The following is a 13,979-nucleotide window of genomic DNA, read 5'->3' as shown; positions in this document are numbered from 1 at the left end:
TTCCTCGAGCAGCGCTTCCGACGTCCCCTCACCTGGCCACCGGCGTCAGGTGACACCGAGGGCTGGGGGCCTGGTATTTGTCGCTGGGGTCGTAGCAAGCCGAGGTCGCGAAGGTTACCAATTACTTCCTCATGCAGATTATTGTATGTATGAACCCTGTGCCGCAGCAATGTCTGGCGGTCGTAAACATGAACACAGCTGACTGTGGTGTCCATGTACTGTAAAGGGTCTGGCTAAATACGGCAAAAACACCATTTGTTGGATCCGGAGAGGCCGCTGCGAGCTACTGCCGCGCCGCCATCTTGTTCCACAGCCTAGACAGGGGCGTAACAGACCAGTACAGTTATAGTACTTTCTACTTTGCCACATTTATCTTCTTCTTAGCAAGTGTCATGCATTCTGCTTCTCCAGCGTTTTTAAGAGCTGTTGATGATGTCAAATGCAGCTTACGGCCACACCGCTCTCTAAGCGCCCGATCCCGTCCGATCTCGGCAGCCAAATAGGGCCGGGCCTTGTTAGTACTTGGTAGGAAGACCGCCTGGGAATACCACGTGCTGTAAGCTTCTTTGCTTGGGTTTACGGGCAGCACAAGCTGGTGTTACTGCCTATTTATTCATAGAAATTGTACTATATTTTCATCAAATTTTGTTCTTTCATTGCTGTTTTGCTACTTTATTGGTTTGCCAACCATCGTGCTTCATTACTAGTAGACCATGTTACGGTCCTGGCCATATGTGTTGTTTTTATTTTCTTGTTCTTATAGGTGCCCTGCCTGATTGGCCGGATTGGGGGGCAGTACAGGAAGCTGATTGGTCCATCCTACACTTCCTGGAGTTTTAAAAGTACGGTTCCCAACAGCTAGCGAGGCTCTTTCTGGCATCAGCACCTGTTTGCTGTTCTTGGTTTCCAAACCTTATTTAGCATTTTTGAATTGTTAGGTTTTGTGCCGTGGTTTTGTTTATAAATTGTATATTTTGTAAATAGTATTAAATCTGTAGGGGTGAACTGCCATTTTCTTTGGACTGTTTTCACATTAGGGAGTTAGGGTTAGCGACTGTCTTTTGGTTTGTTTATTTCTATCAGGCTAGCTAGCACTTTCTGTGGGAAATGGCTTATTTTGTTTATTATGTTGGCCTTGGTTCGCCCTGAGTTGTAGTGTCATGTTTTGTTTGACACTTTCTTTCGTTTAAAATAAATATCATTCTGTTGGAACATCTCGATCCTGGATTTTGGTTTGGGGATCGGAGAGGGAACATGCTAATTTATCTTTGTATGTTGCACCCTGACCCCCTAGACAGGGGCGTAACAGACCAGTACAGTTATAGTACTTTGTACTTTGCCACATTTATCTTCTTCTTAGCAAGTGTCATGCATTCTGCTTCTCCAGCGTTTTTAAGAGCTGTTGATGATGTCAAATGCAGCTTACGGCCACACCGCTCTCTAAGCGCCCGATCTCGTCCGATCTCGGCAGCCAAATAGGGCCGGGCCTTGTTAGTACTTGGTAGGAAGACAGCCTGGGAATACCAGGTGCTGTAAGCTTTTTTGCTTGGGTTTACGGGCAGCACAAGCTGGTGTTACTGCCTATTTATTCATAGAAATTGTACTATATTTTCATCAAATTTTGTTCTTTCATTGCTGTTTTGCTACTTTATTGGTTTGCCAACCATCGTGCTTCATTACTAGTAGACCATGTTACGGTCCTGGCCATATGTGTTGTTTTTATTTTCTTGTTCTTATAGGTGCCCTGCCTGATTGGCCGGATTGGGGGGCAGTACAGGAAGCTGATTGGTCCATCCTACACTTCCTGGAGTTTTAAAAGTACGGTTCCCAACAGCTAGCGAGGCTCTTTCTGGCATCAGCACCTGTTTGCTGTTCTTGGTTTCCAAACCTTATTTAGCATTTTTGAATTGTTAGGTTTTGTGCCGTGGTTTTGTTTATAAATTGTATATTTTGTAAATAGTATTAAATCTGTAGGGGTGAACTGCCATTTTCTTTGGACTGTTTTCACATTAGGGAGTTAGGGTTAGCGACTGTCTTTTGGTTTGTTTATTTCTATCAGGCTAGCTAGCACTTTCTGTGGGAAATGGCTTATTTTGTTTATTATGTTGGCCTTGGTTCGCCCTGAGTTGTAGTGTCATGTTTTGTTTGACACTTTCTTTCGTTTAAAATAAATATCATTCTGTTGGAACATCTCGATCCTGGATTTTGGTTTGGGGATCGGAGAGGGAACATGCTAATTTATCTTTGTATGTTGCACCCTGACCCCCTAGACAGGGGCGTAACAGACCAGTACAGTTATAGTACTTTGTACTTTGCCACATTTATCTTCTTCTTAGCAAGTGTCATGCATTCTGCTTCTCCAGCGTTTTTAAGAGCTGTTGATGATGTCAAATGCAGCTTACGGCCACACCGCTCTCTAAGCGCCCGATCTCGTCCGATCTCGGCAGCCAAATAGAGCCGGGCCTGGTTAGTACTTGGTAGGAAGACCGCCTGGGAATACCAGGTGCTGTAAGCTTTTTTGCTTGGGTTTACGGGCAGCACAAGCTGGTTTTACTGCCTATTTATTCATAGAAATTGTTCTATATTTTCATCAAATTTTGTTCTTTCATTGCTGTTTTGCTACTTTATTGGTTTGTCAACCATCGTGCTTCATTACTAGTAGACCATGTTACGGTCCTGGCCATATGTGTTGTTTTTATTTTGTTGTTCTTATAGGTGCCCTTCCTGATTGGCCGGATTTGGGGGAAGTACAGGAAGCTGATTGGTCCATCCTACACTTCCTGGAGTTTTAAAAGTACGGTTCCCAACAGCTAGCGAGGCTCTTTCTGGCAGCAGCACCTGTTTGCTGTTCTTGTTTTCCAAACCTTATTTAGCATTTTTGAATTGTTAGGTTTTGTGCCGTGGTTTTGTTTATAAATTGTATATTTTGTAAATAGTATTAAATCTGTAGGGGTGGACTGCCATTTTCTTTTGATTGTTTTCTCTTGTTTTCACATTAGGGAGTTAGGGTTAGCGACTGTCTTTTGGTTTGTTTATTTCTATCAGGCTAGCTAGCACTTTCTGTGGGAAATGGCTTATTTTGTTTATTATGTTGGCCTTGGTTCGCCCTGAGTTGTAGTGTCATGTTTTGTTTGACACTTTCTTTCGTTTAAAATAAATATCATTCTGTTGGAACATCTCGATCCTGGATTTTGGTTTGGGGATCGGAGAGGGAACATGCTAATTTATCTTTGTATGTTTCACCCTGACCCCCTAGACAGGGGCGTAACAGACCAGTACAGTTATAGTACTTTGTACTTTGCCACATTTATCTTCTTCTTAGCAAGTGTCATGCATTCTGCTTCTCTAGCGTTTTTAAGAGCTGTTGATGATGTCAAATGCAGCTTACGGCCACACCGCTCTCTAAGCGCCCGATCTCGTCCGATCTCGGCAGCCAAATAGAGCCGGGCCTGGTTAGTACTTGGTAGGAAGACCGCCTGGGAATACCAGGTGCTGTAAGCTTTTTTGCTTGGGTTTACGGGCAGCACAAGCTGGTGTTACTGCCTATTTATTCATAGAAATTGTTCTATATTTTCATCAAATTTTGTTCTTTCATTGCTGTTTTGCTACTTTATTGGTTTGCCAACCATCGTGCTTCATTACTAGTAGACCATGTTACGGTCCTGGCCATATGTGTTGTTTTTATTTTCTTGTTCTTATAGGTGCCCTGCCTGATTGGCCGGATTGGGGGGCAGTACAGGAAGCTGATTGGTCCATCCTACACTTCCTGGAGTTTTAAAAGTACGGTTCCCAACAGCTAGCGAGGCTCTTTCTGGCATCAGCACCTGTTTGCTGTTCTTGGTTTCCAAACCTTATTTAGCATTTTTGAATTGTTAGGTTTTGTGCCGTGGTTTTGTTTATAAATTGTATATTTTGTAAATAGTATTAAATCTGTAGGGGTGAACTGCCATTTTCTTTGGACTGTTTTCACATTAGGGAGTTAGGGTTAGCGACTGTCTTTTGGTTTGTTTATTTCTATCAGGCTAGCTAGCACTTTCTGTGGGAAATGGCTTATTTTGTTTATTATGTTGGCCTTGGTTCGCCCTGAGTTGTAGTGTCATGTTTTGTTTGACACTTTCTTTCGTTTAAAATAAATATCATTCTGTTGGAACATCTCGATCCTGGATTTTGGTTTGGGGATCGGAGAGGGAACATGCAAATTTATCTTTGTATGTTGCACCCTGACCCCCTAGACAGGGGCGTAACAGACCAGTACAGTTATAGTACTTTGTACTTTGCCACATTTATCTTCTTCTTAGCAAGTGTCATGCATTCTGCTTCTCCAGCGTTTTTAAGAGCTGTTGATGATGTCAAATGCAGCTTACGGCCACACCGCTCTCTAAGCGCCCGATCCCGTCCGATCTCGGCAGCCAAATAGGGCCGGGCCTTGTTAGTACTTGGTAGGAAGACCGCCTGGGAATACCAGGTGCTGTAAGCTTTTTTGCTTGGGTTTACGGGCAGCACAAGCTGGTGTTACTGCCTATTTATTCATAGAAATTGTACTATATTTTCATCAAATTTTGTTCTTTCATTGCTGTTTTGCTACTTTATTGGTTTGCCAACCATCGTGCTTCATTACTAGTAGACCATGTTACGGTCCTGGCCATATGTGTTGTTTTTATTTTCTTGTTCTTATAGGTGCCCTGCCTGATTGGCCGGATTGGGGGGCAGTACAGGAAGCTGATTGGTCCATCCTACACTTCCTGGAGTTTTAAAAGTACGGTTCCCAACAGCTAGCGAGGCTCTTTCTGGCATCAGCACCTGTTTGCTGTTCTTGGTTTCCAAACCTTATTTAGCATTTTTGAATTGTTAGGTTTTGTGCCGTGGTTTTGTTTATAAATTGTATATTTTGTAAATAGTATTAAATCTGTAGGGGTGAACTGCCATTTTCTTTGGACTGTTTTCACATTAGGGAGTTAGGGTTAGCGACTGTCTTTTGGTTTGTTTATTTCTATCAGGCTAGCTAGCACTTTCTGTGGGAAATGGCTTATTATGTTTATTATGTTGGCCTTGGTTCGCCCTGAGTTGTAGTGTCATGTTTTGTTTGACACTTTCTTTCGTTTAAAATAAATATCATTCTGTTGGAACATCTCGATCCTGGATTTTGGTTTGGGGATCGGAGAGGGAACATGCTAATTTATCTTTGTATGTTGCACCCTGACCCCCTAGACAGGGGCGTAACAGACCAGTACAGTTATAGTACTTTGTACTTTGCCACATTTATCTTCTTCTTAGCAAGTGTCATGCATTCTGCTTCTCCAGCGTTTTTAAGAGCTGTTGATGATGTCAAATGCAGCTTACGGCCACACCGCTCTCTAAGCGCCCGATCTCGTCCGATCTCGGCAGCCAAATAGAGCCGGGCCTGGTTAGTACTTGGTAGGAAGACCGCCTGGGAATACCAGGTGCTGTAAGCTTTTTTGCTTGGGTTTACGGGCAGCACAAGCTGGTGTTACTGCCTATTTATTCATAGAAATTGTTCTATATTTTCATCAAATTTTGTTCTTTCATTGCTGTTTTGCTACTTTATTGGTTTGTCAACCATCGTGCTTCATTACTAGTAGACCATGTTACGGTCCTGGCTATATGTGTTGTTTTTATTTTGTTGTTCTTATAGGTGCCCTTCCTGATTGGCCGGATTTGGGGGAAGTACAGGAAGCTGATTGGTCCATCCTACACTTCCTGGAGTTTTAAAAGTACGGTTCCCAACAGCTAGCGAGGCTCTTTCTGGCAGCAGCACCTGTTTGCTGTTCTTGGTTTCCAAACCTTATTTAGCATTTTTGAATTGTTAGGTTTTGTGCCGTGGTTTTGTTTATAAATTGTATATTTTGTAAATAGTATTAAATCTGTAGGGGTGAACTGCCATTTTCTTTGGACTGTTTTCACATTAGGGAGTTAGGGTTAGCGACTGTCTTTTGGTTTGTTTATTTCTATCAGGCTAGCTAGCACTTTCTGTGGGAAATGGCTTATTTTGTTTATTATGTTGGCCTTGGTTCGCCCTGAGTTGTAGTGTCATGTTTTGTTTGACACTTTCTTTCGTTTAAAATAAATATCATTCTGTTGGAACATCTCGATCCTGGATTTTGGTTTGGGGATCGGAGAGGGAACATGCTAATTTATCTTTGTATGTTGCACCCTGAGCCCCTAGACAGGGGCGTAACAGACCAGTACAGTTATAATACTTTGTACTTTGCCACATTTATCTTCTTCTTAGCAAGTGTCATGCATTCTGCTTCTCCAGCGTTTTTAAGAGCTGTTGATGATGTCAAATGCAGCTTACGGCCACACCGCTCTCTAAGCGCCCGATTGGTTGGTGAAGGAGGTGTGGTTTTGCTGAGAGATTGTGCTGCAGTGATTGAACTGTGTGCAAGCTGGCACTCATTCTGAGTGCTTTTTCATGTTTTGTTTTCCTCTCTTGCCTATCTAAATAGTGGATTTTGGGTTTCTTTGTGCCTTAATGTCCCCCCGGCGGACTTGGTCTGGTCGGGGGCGCCTTTCTTTTTTTTTGGTTTTTTTTTGGTTTTTAAGTGCTGCGAAGAACAGTGCTTGCAGTCTAGCGTGTGCCTTTCTGAATGGAAGGCGACGCGGAGAGGGGAGCACGAATGGCTGAGGTAACGCGCGGAGCTGTGGCGGCCAAAGTAAGAGATGGCGAAGAGAGGAGAAAGTGGCCAGAGCAAGCGAGAGGTGATCTGGTGAACGGAGCACAAGGAGGAGAAATCAGGGAATCAACAGGTGGACAGCTCTTGGGCCGTCCAGTATCAGAGAATGAAATGGTGACGACGATGGGAGGACGTGTGGTAGTAACCGGAAGACTGCTGGAGAGAGGAGCCGAAGTGGAGCATCGCTCTCGAGGCGCAATGCGAAGAGAAGGGAGGGAACAGACAGAGCTGGACACTGGCTCCGGCATGAGAAGTCCAGTATATGAGAGGGCTCTCACTGTTATGGCGGAAGTCCTGGGAGAGGAGAAACTCAAGACCATGGAGTTGTTAAGGGCACTCAAGGATATATGTGGAGGAATACACGCGCTACGGGAAACAGGGCAGAATAAGTTTGAAATAACAGTGAAGAGTGCAGCTGGCAAAAAGAGGCTTTTGGATGGGTTCAAGGTGGGGAGGGCGGTTGTCATGGTTAAGTCCCTGGCAACGGATGAGCTGGTGGTCTCTTTTCTTAATTTGCCGGCTTATATCAAGGACGAGGAGATTCTGGAAAAACTGGACGTGTGGGGGGTGAGAGCAATCTCTGCGATAAAAAGAAGAATGTGGCCAGGGACTGATGTGGCGGATGGCACGAGGTATGTCAAAGTTAAATTTACTGAGACTGTGCAATCCTTGCCGTATTCCACAAAGTTCTTGACTGCTACTGGCCCTGAATATTTCAGAGTCATACACAATAACCAGGTGAAAGTTTGTAGATTGTGTTTGCAGCAAGGCCACATAGTAAGAGACTGCCCGGACTTTGTGTGTGTTAAATGTGACAAAAAAGGCCATTATGCAAGAGAGTGTACTAGAATGGTGCCAAGATGTGTACTGTGTCACAACCTGGTGGATGAGTGTGAGTGTCAGGTTGAATGCAGTGGGGAAAGGGATGGGGAGAGGGAGGAGGATGGGGAGAGGAAGGAGGGGGGGGAGGAATGCAGGGCCCATACCTCGTACAGTGAGGATCGGGGGGGCGAGATGGAGGAAGAGCAAGACCTGGAAATAGGGAGTGAGGTGGGAACTATGGCGGGGCCAAGAGAAGAGATAATTAAGGAAACACAGCTTTCTGATGTTTTGGCTCAAGAGGAAGTATGGACAGGAAACAGTGCTGTGCTAGGGTCCAGTATGGATGCAGTGGTGCATGAGTTGAGGGAAGACACGGTGGGGCACCTTGATGAGGCTCGGCGGGACATGCTGGTCGGCTTTTCGCCAGGGCTCTTCTCCTGTAATGACTTAGCTCCCACCCCGAGTGGATACATTGAGACTGATGTTAGCACAGCCCCTCAGATAGGGGATAGGGACTCTGATTCGGACATGGATTTTCGGTGTGTGAAGCATATCAGGAAAAGGTCGCAGCAGGATAAGCTGGGAGGGCCTGGGAGAGGGAACAGAGCAAAGGAGAAGAAATATGTTAGAAAGTGAGTTTTTTTTTTCCCCCTTTAACATGTTATTGCACTCTCAAAATTTACAAGGGATGAAAAACCTTGATAGAATACGAGGGATGTGTGAAGATATGAGATGTGACATTTTATGTGTTCAGGAGTGTAGATGGTCCTTATCTATGATTGAAAATATTAAATCCTTCTGGAAGGGAGACTTGTTTTTCTCGCTTTCCTTGAACAACTCAGCTGGTGTAGCAATGTTTATAAAGCCAGGAATCTTCCAAAATATAACAGAAATATTTCAAGATGAGGATGGTCGACTGTTGGTAGTAGAGGTTGTGTATTGTGGTGCAACTTATAGAATCATAAACTTATATGGGCCGAATAATGGGCCTGAAAGAAGAGTTTTCTTCGAGCATTGCAAAAGGTGGACGGATCATCGCTCGGTGGTCATAGGGGATTGGAATGTGGTGCTGGCCAGAATGGATGTTGGGCCCGATAATAAATTTAAAGATGACACTAGTAGGTCGGCTGTATTTCAGTGGATACAGGAGTTTGACTTAATAGATGTGTGGAGAGTGTTGAACCCGGGCGCCCGTGCATACTCACGTAGACAAGTGGTGTTGGGCAGGCTGAAACAATCCCGGATTGACCTGTGTTTAGTAGCTTCGGGCTTAGTTAGGGGCTTAAGAGAGTGTGTGTATAGTTTTTGTGCCTGGAGTGATCATGCCACCTTGAAGGTGTCTCTGGCAGATGACAGCATGCGGAGGAATGGGGGATTATGGTGTCTGAATGTGGCCCTCCTGGAAGATAAACTCTGTAGGGATAAACTGCGGTCACTCCTCTCTGCCCTGTGTGATGAGAGTGAGTTCGCTGTTGACCTTATCGAATGGTGGGAGCGTGCCAAAGTGAAAATTAGGGGGAAATGTATAGTGCTGGGCAGAGAGAAAAGGCTGAGAGACAGAAAGGAGGAACTGGAGCTGAGGGATCGTATGAGAGAGGAGCTGGAGCTGGCTGAGGTGGAGAGTGACCGTCCTTTAAATGTTTACTTGGAGCTGAGAGAATGGCTGAGGGAATTGGATAGGAGGAAATGCAGGGGTGCAATGATCCGCAGTAGGGCACAGCACATGCTGAAAGGGGAGCGCTGTACAGCATTTTTTCTTGGGTTAGAGAAGAGGAGGCAGGCAAGAACATATATCTCAGGAATAGCAGATGCAGAAGGGAAGGTACAATCTGATATAGTGGACATTCTACACTCTGTGCAAGAGTTTTATACTACACTCTTTAGTAAACAAAATGGGTCACAAGGGAATATGGGTACAGTTTTGGGGAAAATCAGCCGCACTATCAGCCATGATGATGCAGCTTTCTGTGATGGTGAAATCCATCTGGCTGACGTAAGGGCTGCAATTACGGCCTTAAATAAGTCCAAAAGCCCAGGCTCAGATGGACTCTCAGCCGAATTCTATCAGTTATTCGGTGACCTCCTGGCCCCGATCCTCTGCAGGCTCTTCACAGCCATGCAGAGAGAGAACAGATGCGCAGAGACCTTTCTAAGGGGGGTGATTACTCTGGTATATAAAAACAAAGGAGTTAGAACAGACCTAGCGAACTACAGGCCAATCAGCCTGCTCAATACAGACTACAAAATCCTGGCAAAAGTGCTGGGGTTCAGACTTCGTGGGGTGATCGGGTCGATAATTGGACCGACCCAGACCTATAGCATTCCGGGGAGGGACATCGCGGACTGCAGCTTGTCAACAAGGTTCTCTTTTGACAACCTGATGACAACGGGTGGTGTGTATGTGGGAGTGGATCTAGAGAAAGCTTTTGACAGAGTGAGACATGATTTCCTCTTCGGATGTCTTGAGGTGTTTGGGTTTGGGACAACTTTTAGAGGATGGGTGGAACTGCTGTATAGCCGGGCTACTAGTGTCGTCAAGTGTAACGGGTTCTTGACAGATCCCTTTCCTCTGGAAAGGTCAGTAAGGCAAGGCTGCCCCCTGTCAGCAATGCTCTATGCCATTGTAGCAGAGCCACTAGCACAATCAATTATCACCGATACCTTAATAACAGGAATCACATCTCCCAAGGGAAGTGAGTTTAAAATAGCTCAGTATGCTGATGACATTAGTATAATGGTCCGTGACAGGGACAGCTTAAGACGGGTGCTACAGCATTTAGAGGCATATGAGCAAGCCGCAGGGGCACGTATCAACAAGTCCAAATCTGTCATGATCGCAGGGCCGGGTGTGGATTTGGGAGACATCGAATGGGGTGTCCGGAGAGGAGACGCACAGATAAAGGTGCTGGGGATCTACATTAGTGCCCAGCAGGAGAATAGCACTAGGAAAACCTGGGAAGAGCTAATTGCATGGTGCAAGGCCACGCTGGGGCTGTGGAAGATGAGGGCCCTGGGATTAAAGGGCAAAGTGACAATTGTGAATGCGGTCATAGTTCCTAAGCTGGTCTACGCTATGCAGGTGTGCCATGTGCCGAGTGATGTTCTCGTCCGCTTGAGCGATGCAATAAGAGACTTCTTGTGGAAAGGTAGGGCAATGGTGATAGCTCACAAAACACTGGTCGGGCCATACTCAAGGGGTGGCCTCCAGCTGTGTGATTTGAAGACCAAGGTAGTGTCCTTAAGGATCAAATTATTCTGTAAATTGCTTTTTGACAAGACAGAAAGTATTTGGAAAGATTATTTGTACGGGGATGTGGTGAAAAGAGGGCGGTGTGGGATCTACAATCCGTGCAGCGTCTCGCTAGCCTGGCCCATTGTGGAGACCTGCCCGCTCTTCCAGGAGGCCGCAGAGGCATGGAGTACAATCTTGCCCCGCCTAGAGTGCGTGCTTACCTCAAAGTGGGATGTGTGGAACCAGCCCATTTTTGGGAATCCTAGACTTGGTGGGCGAGTGGGTTGCTTCATGGGCAGAGGGATATTAGCGGAGACATTGCACCAAGTAAGGGATCTGCTCAATCAGGAAGAGGCTGTGGACCCCGACGTTGTGTTTTGTAAGGTCAAAGCAAAGGGGTATAATATCAATAGGGGGAAAATTAAGAGCTTTTGTGACAGGATTTGGCAATGCATGCCACAGAATTGGAAGGAGCGATTGCAGGAGACAAAGAGTGTACAGGTGGGGGACGGCAGAGTTGAATTCTCTCTTATGTGTGACATAAAACATAGGAAATTTGTAGAGCTGCTGCCAAAATTCTGGTATATGCTGCTTCGTGATGCAATTTTCAAACAGCCCATGGCCCACTTAAGCTGGGTGCGAATTTTTCCCACACGCCCTGTATCTGACATCTGGGTTACGTTGCATCAGAAGTGGCTACCCCCTGCAGTACTGAATTCCAATTACCTTCTGCGCCATAGGAGGGTGGTCGTCTCTGTCGTCCTACACCAGATTAGCAAAGAGAAGTACGAACGAACGTGTGCAGTCTGTAAAAGGGAGGAAGAGGATTTTGACCATTTCATGTTGTATTGCACTGTGACACAGTGGTTTAGAGAATGGGTGAAGAGCTTACTGAATCGGAAATGTAGAGCATCGATACTTCCGGGGGAAGCATGGGATTGGGTGTGGTGCTTTGGGGTGCAGAAAGGACAAACAACAGCAAATACGGAGTTGATTAACTTCTTGCTGAGTGTAGCAAGGCATGTTCTGTACATTTCCAGGAACTATGCTCTTTTTGGGAACAAAATAATAAGTAGAGTGGTATTCTTTCAGAGCCTAGTGACAAACTACGTGAAGATTCTCTTTTCGGCTGACCAAGAGGGTTTTATCAAGAGGTTCGGGGGACATAATGACTTGTGTGGTTTGGATAGCAGAGGAGGCTTAACTATTGATTTTGGTTGAACTGAAAGGAATTCTTGTCAGGGGCAACAACATCGGCTGTTTTCTGTCCTTTTTGTGCACTCGAGCTTGCACTCATACTTGAGCGTTTCAGGTATTCATGTTGGTTGTTGAGCAATATTCTGATTTACTGGAAAAAAAAGGAAAAGAATGATGTGGGGGGGAAACGGGAATATGAGTGTGTATGTATGTATGTATGTGTATGTGTTTGTATATTATGTATGTGTATGTGTGTGTATATTATGTATGTGTATGTGTATGTATGTATATATGATTATGTAGATAGATAAATATAGGGGGATATTCATACCCACACATTGTAGACAAGCAATATATCTATTGATATATATATTTTACAATAGGGAAATAGGTCTTGCTTTAAGTTGTTTAATTTAGTTGAAAGTCCTATGGATGTAATGTTTTGTTTACTTGTCTCTGTGTATACTTAATTTTTTTTGTGTAAAGTGTATTTTTGATAATAAAAAGATAAAAAAAAAAAAGCGCCCGATCTCGTCCGATCTCGGCAGCCAAATAGAGCCGGGCCTGGTTAGTACTTGGTAGGAAGACCGCCTGGGAATACCAGGTGCTGTAAGCTTTTTTGCTTGGGTTTACGGGCAGCACAAGCTGGTGTTACTGCCTATTTATTCATAGAAATTGTTCTATATTTTCATCAAATTTTGTTCTTTCATTGCTGTTTTGCTACTTTATTGGTTTGTCAACCATCGTGCTTCATTACTAGTAGACCATGTTACGGTCCTGGCCATATGTGTTGTTTTTATTTTGTTGTTCTTATAGGTGCCCTGCCTGATTGGCCGGATTGGGGGGCAGTACAGGAAGCTGATTGGTCCATCCTACACTTCCTGGAGTTTTAAAAGTACAGTTCCCAACAGCTAGCGAGGCTCTTTCTGGCAGCAGCACCTGTTTGCTGTTCTTGGTTTCCAAACCTTATTTAGCATTTTTGAATTGTTAGGTTTTGTGCCGTGGTTTTGTTTATAAATTGTATATTTTGTAAATAGTATTAGATCTGTAGGGGTGACCTGCCATTTTCTTTTGATTGTTTTCTCTTGTTTTCACAATAGGGAGTTAGGGTTAGCGACTGTCTTTTGGTTTGTTTATTTCTATCAGGCTAGCTAGCACTTTCTGTGGGAAATGGTTTATTTTGTTTATTATGTTGGCCTTGATTCGCCCTGAGTTGTAGTGTCATGTTTTGTTTGACACTTTCTTTCGTTTAAAATAAATATCATTCTGTTGGAACATCTCGATCCTGGATTTTGGTTTGGAGACCGGAGAGGGAACATCCTAATTTATCTTTGTATGTTGCACCCTGACCCCCTAGACAGGGGCGTAACAGACCAGTACAGTTTATAGTACTTTGTACTTTGCCACATTTATCTTCTTCTTAGCGAGTGTCATGCATTCTGCTTCTCCAACGTTTTTAAGAGCTGTTGATGATGTCAAATGCAGCTTACGGCCACACCGCTCTCCAAGCGCCCGATCTCGTCCGATCTCGGCAGCCAAATAAAGCCGGGCCTGGTTAGTACTTGGTAGGAAGACCGCCTGGGAATACCAGGTGCTGTAAGCTTTTTTGCTTGGGTTTACGGGCAGTACAAGCTGGTGTTACTGCCTATTTATTCATAGAAATTGTTCTATATTTTCATCAAATTTTGTTCTTTCATTGCTGTTTTGCTACTTTATTGGTTTGTCAACCATCGTGATTCATTACTAGTAGACCATGTTACGGTCCTGGCCATATGTGTTGTTTTTATTATGTTGTTCTTATAGGTGCCCTGCCTGATTGGCCGGATTGGGGGGCAGTACAGGAAGCTGATTGGTCCATCCTACACTTCCTGGAGTTTTAAAAGTATGGTTCCCAACAGCTAGCGAGGCTCTTTCTGGCAGCAGCACCTGTTTACTGTTCTTGGTTTCCAAACCTTATTTAGCATTTTTGAATTGTTAGGTTTTGTGCCGTGGTTTTGTTTATAAATTGTATATTTTGTAAATAATATTAAATC

At 44.4% G+C, this 13,979-nt stretch overlaps 7 pseudogenes; all 7 read left to right on the top strand.

Moving 5' to 3' along the window:
- The first annotated feature begins 444 nt into the window (after positions 1–444).
- On the top strand, positions 445–563 carry LOC137119051 (5S ribosomal RNA; annotated as a pseudogene).
- Positions 564–1,420: 857 nt separating this feature from the next.
- On the top strand, positions 1,421–1,539 carry LOC137119064 (5S ribosomal RNA; annotated as a pseudogene).
- An 857-nt stretch (positions 1,540–2,396) lies between these two features.
- Positions 2,397–2,515, top strand: LOC137119056 (5S ribosomal RNA; annotated as a pseudogene).
- Positions 2,516–3,382: 867 nt separating this feature from the next.
- LOC137119112 (5S ribosomal RNA) lies at positions 3,383–3,501 on the top strand (annotated as a pseudogene).
- Positions 3,502–4,358: 857 nt separating this feature from the next.
- LOC137119098 (5S ribosomal RNA) lies at positions 4,359–4,477 on the top strand (annotated as a pseudogene).
- Positions 4,478–5,334: 857 nt separating this feature from the next.
- LOC137119101 (5S ribosomal RNA) lies at positions 5,335–5,453 on the top strand (annotated as a pseudogene).
- Positions 5,454–13,430: 7,977 nt separating this feature from the next.
- Positions 13,431–13,549, top strand: LOC137119095 (5S ribosomal RNA; annotated as a pseudogene).
- The last annotated feature ends 430 nt before the right edge of the window (positions 13,550–13,979 follow it).

This window comes from Channa argus, unplaced genomic scaffold (genome assembly GCF_033026475.1).
Source record: "Channa argus isolate prfri unplaced genomic scaffold, Channa argus male v1.0 Contig044, whole genome shotgun sequence".
NCBI lineage: Eukaryota > Metazoa > Chordata > Actinopteri > Anabantiformes > Channidae > Channa > Channa argus.
The sequence above is the reverse complement of the archived record's forward strand: the minus strand, read 5'-3'. Positions and strand labels throughout refer to the sequence as shown.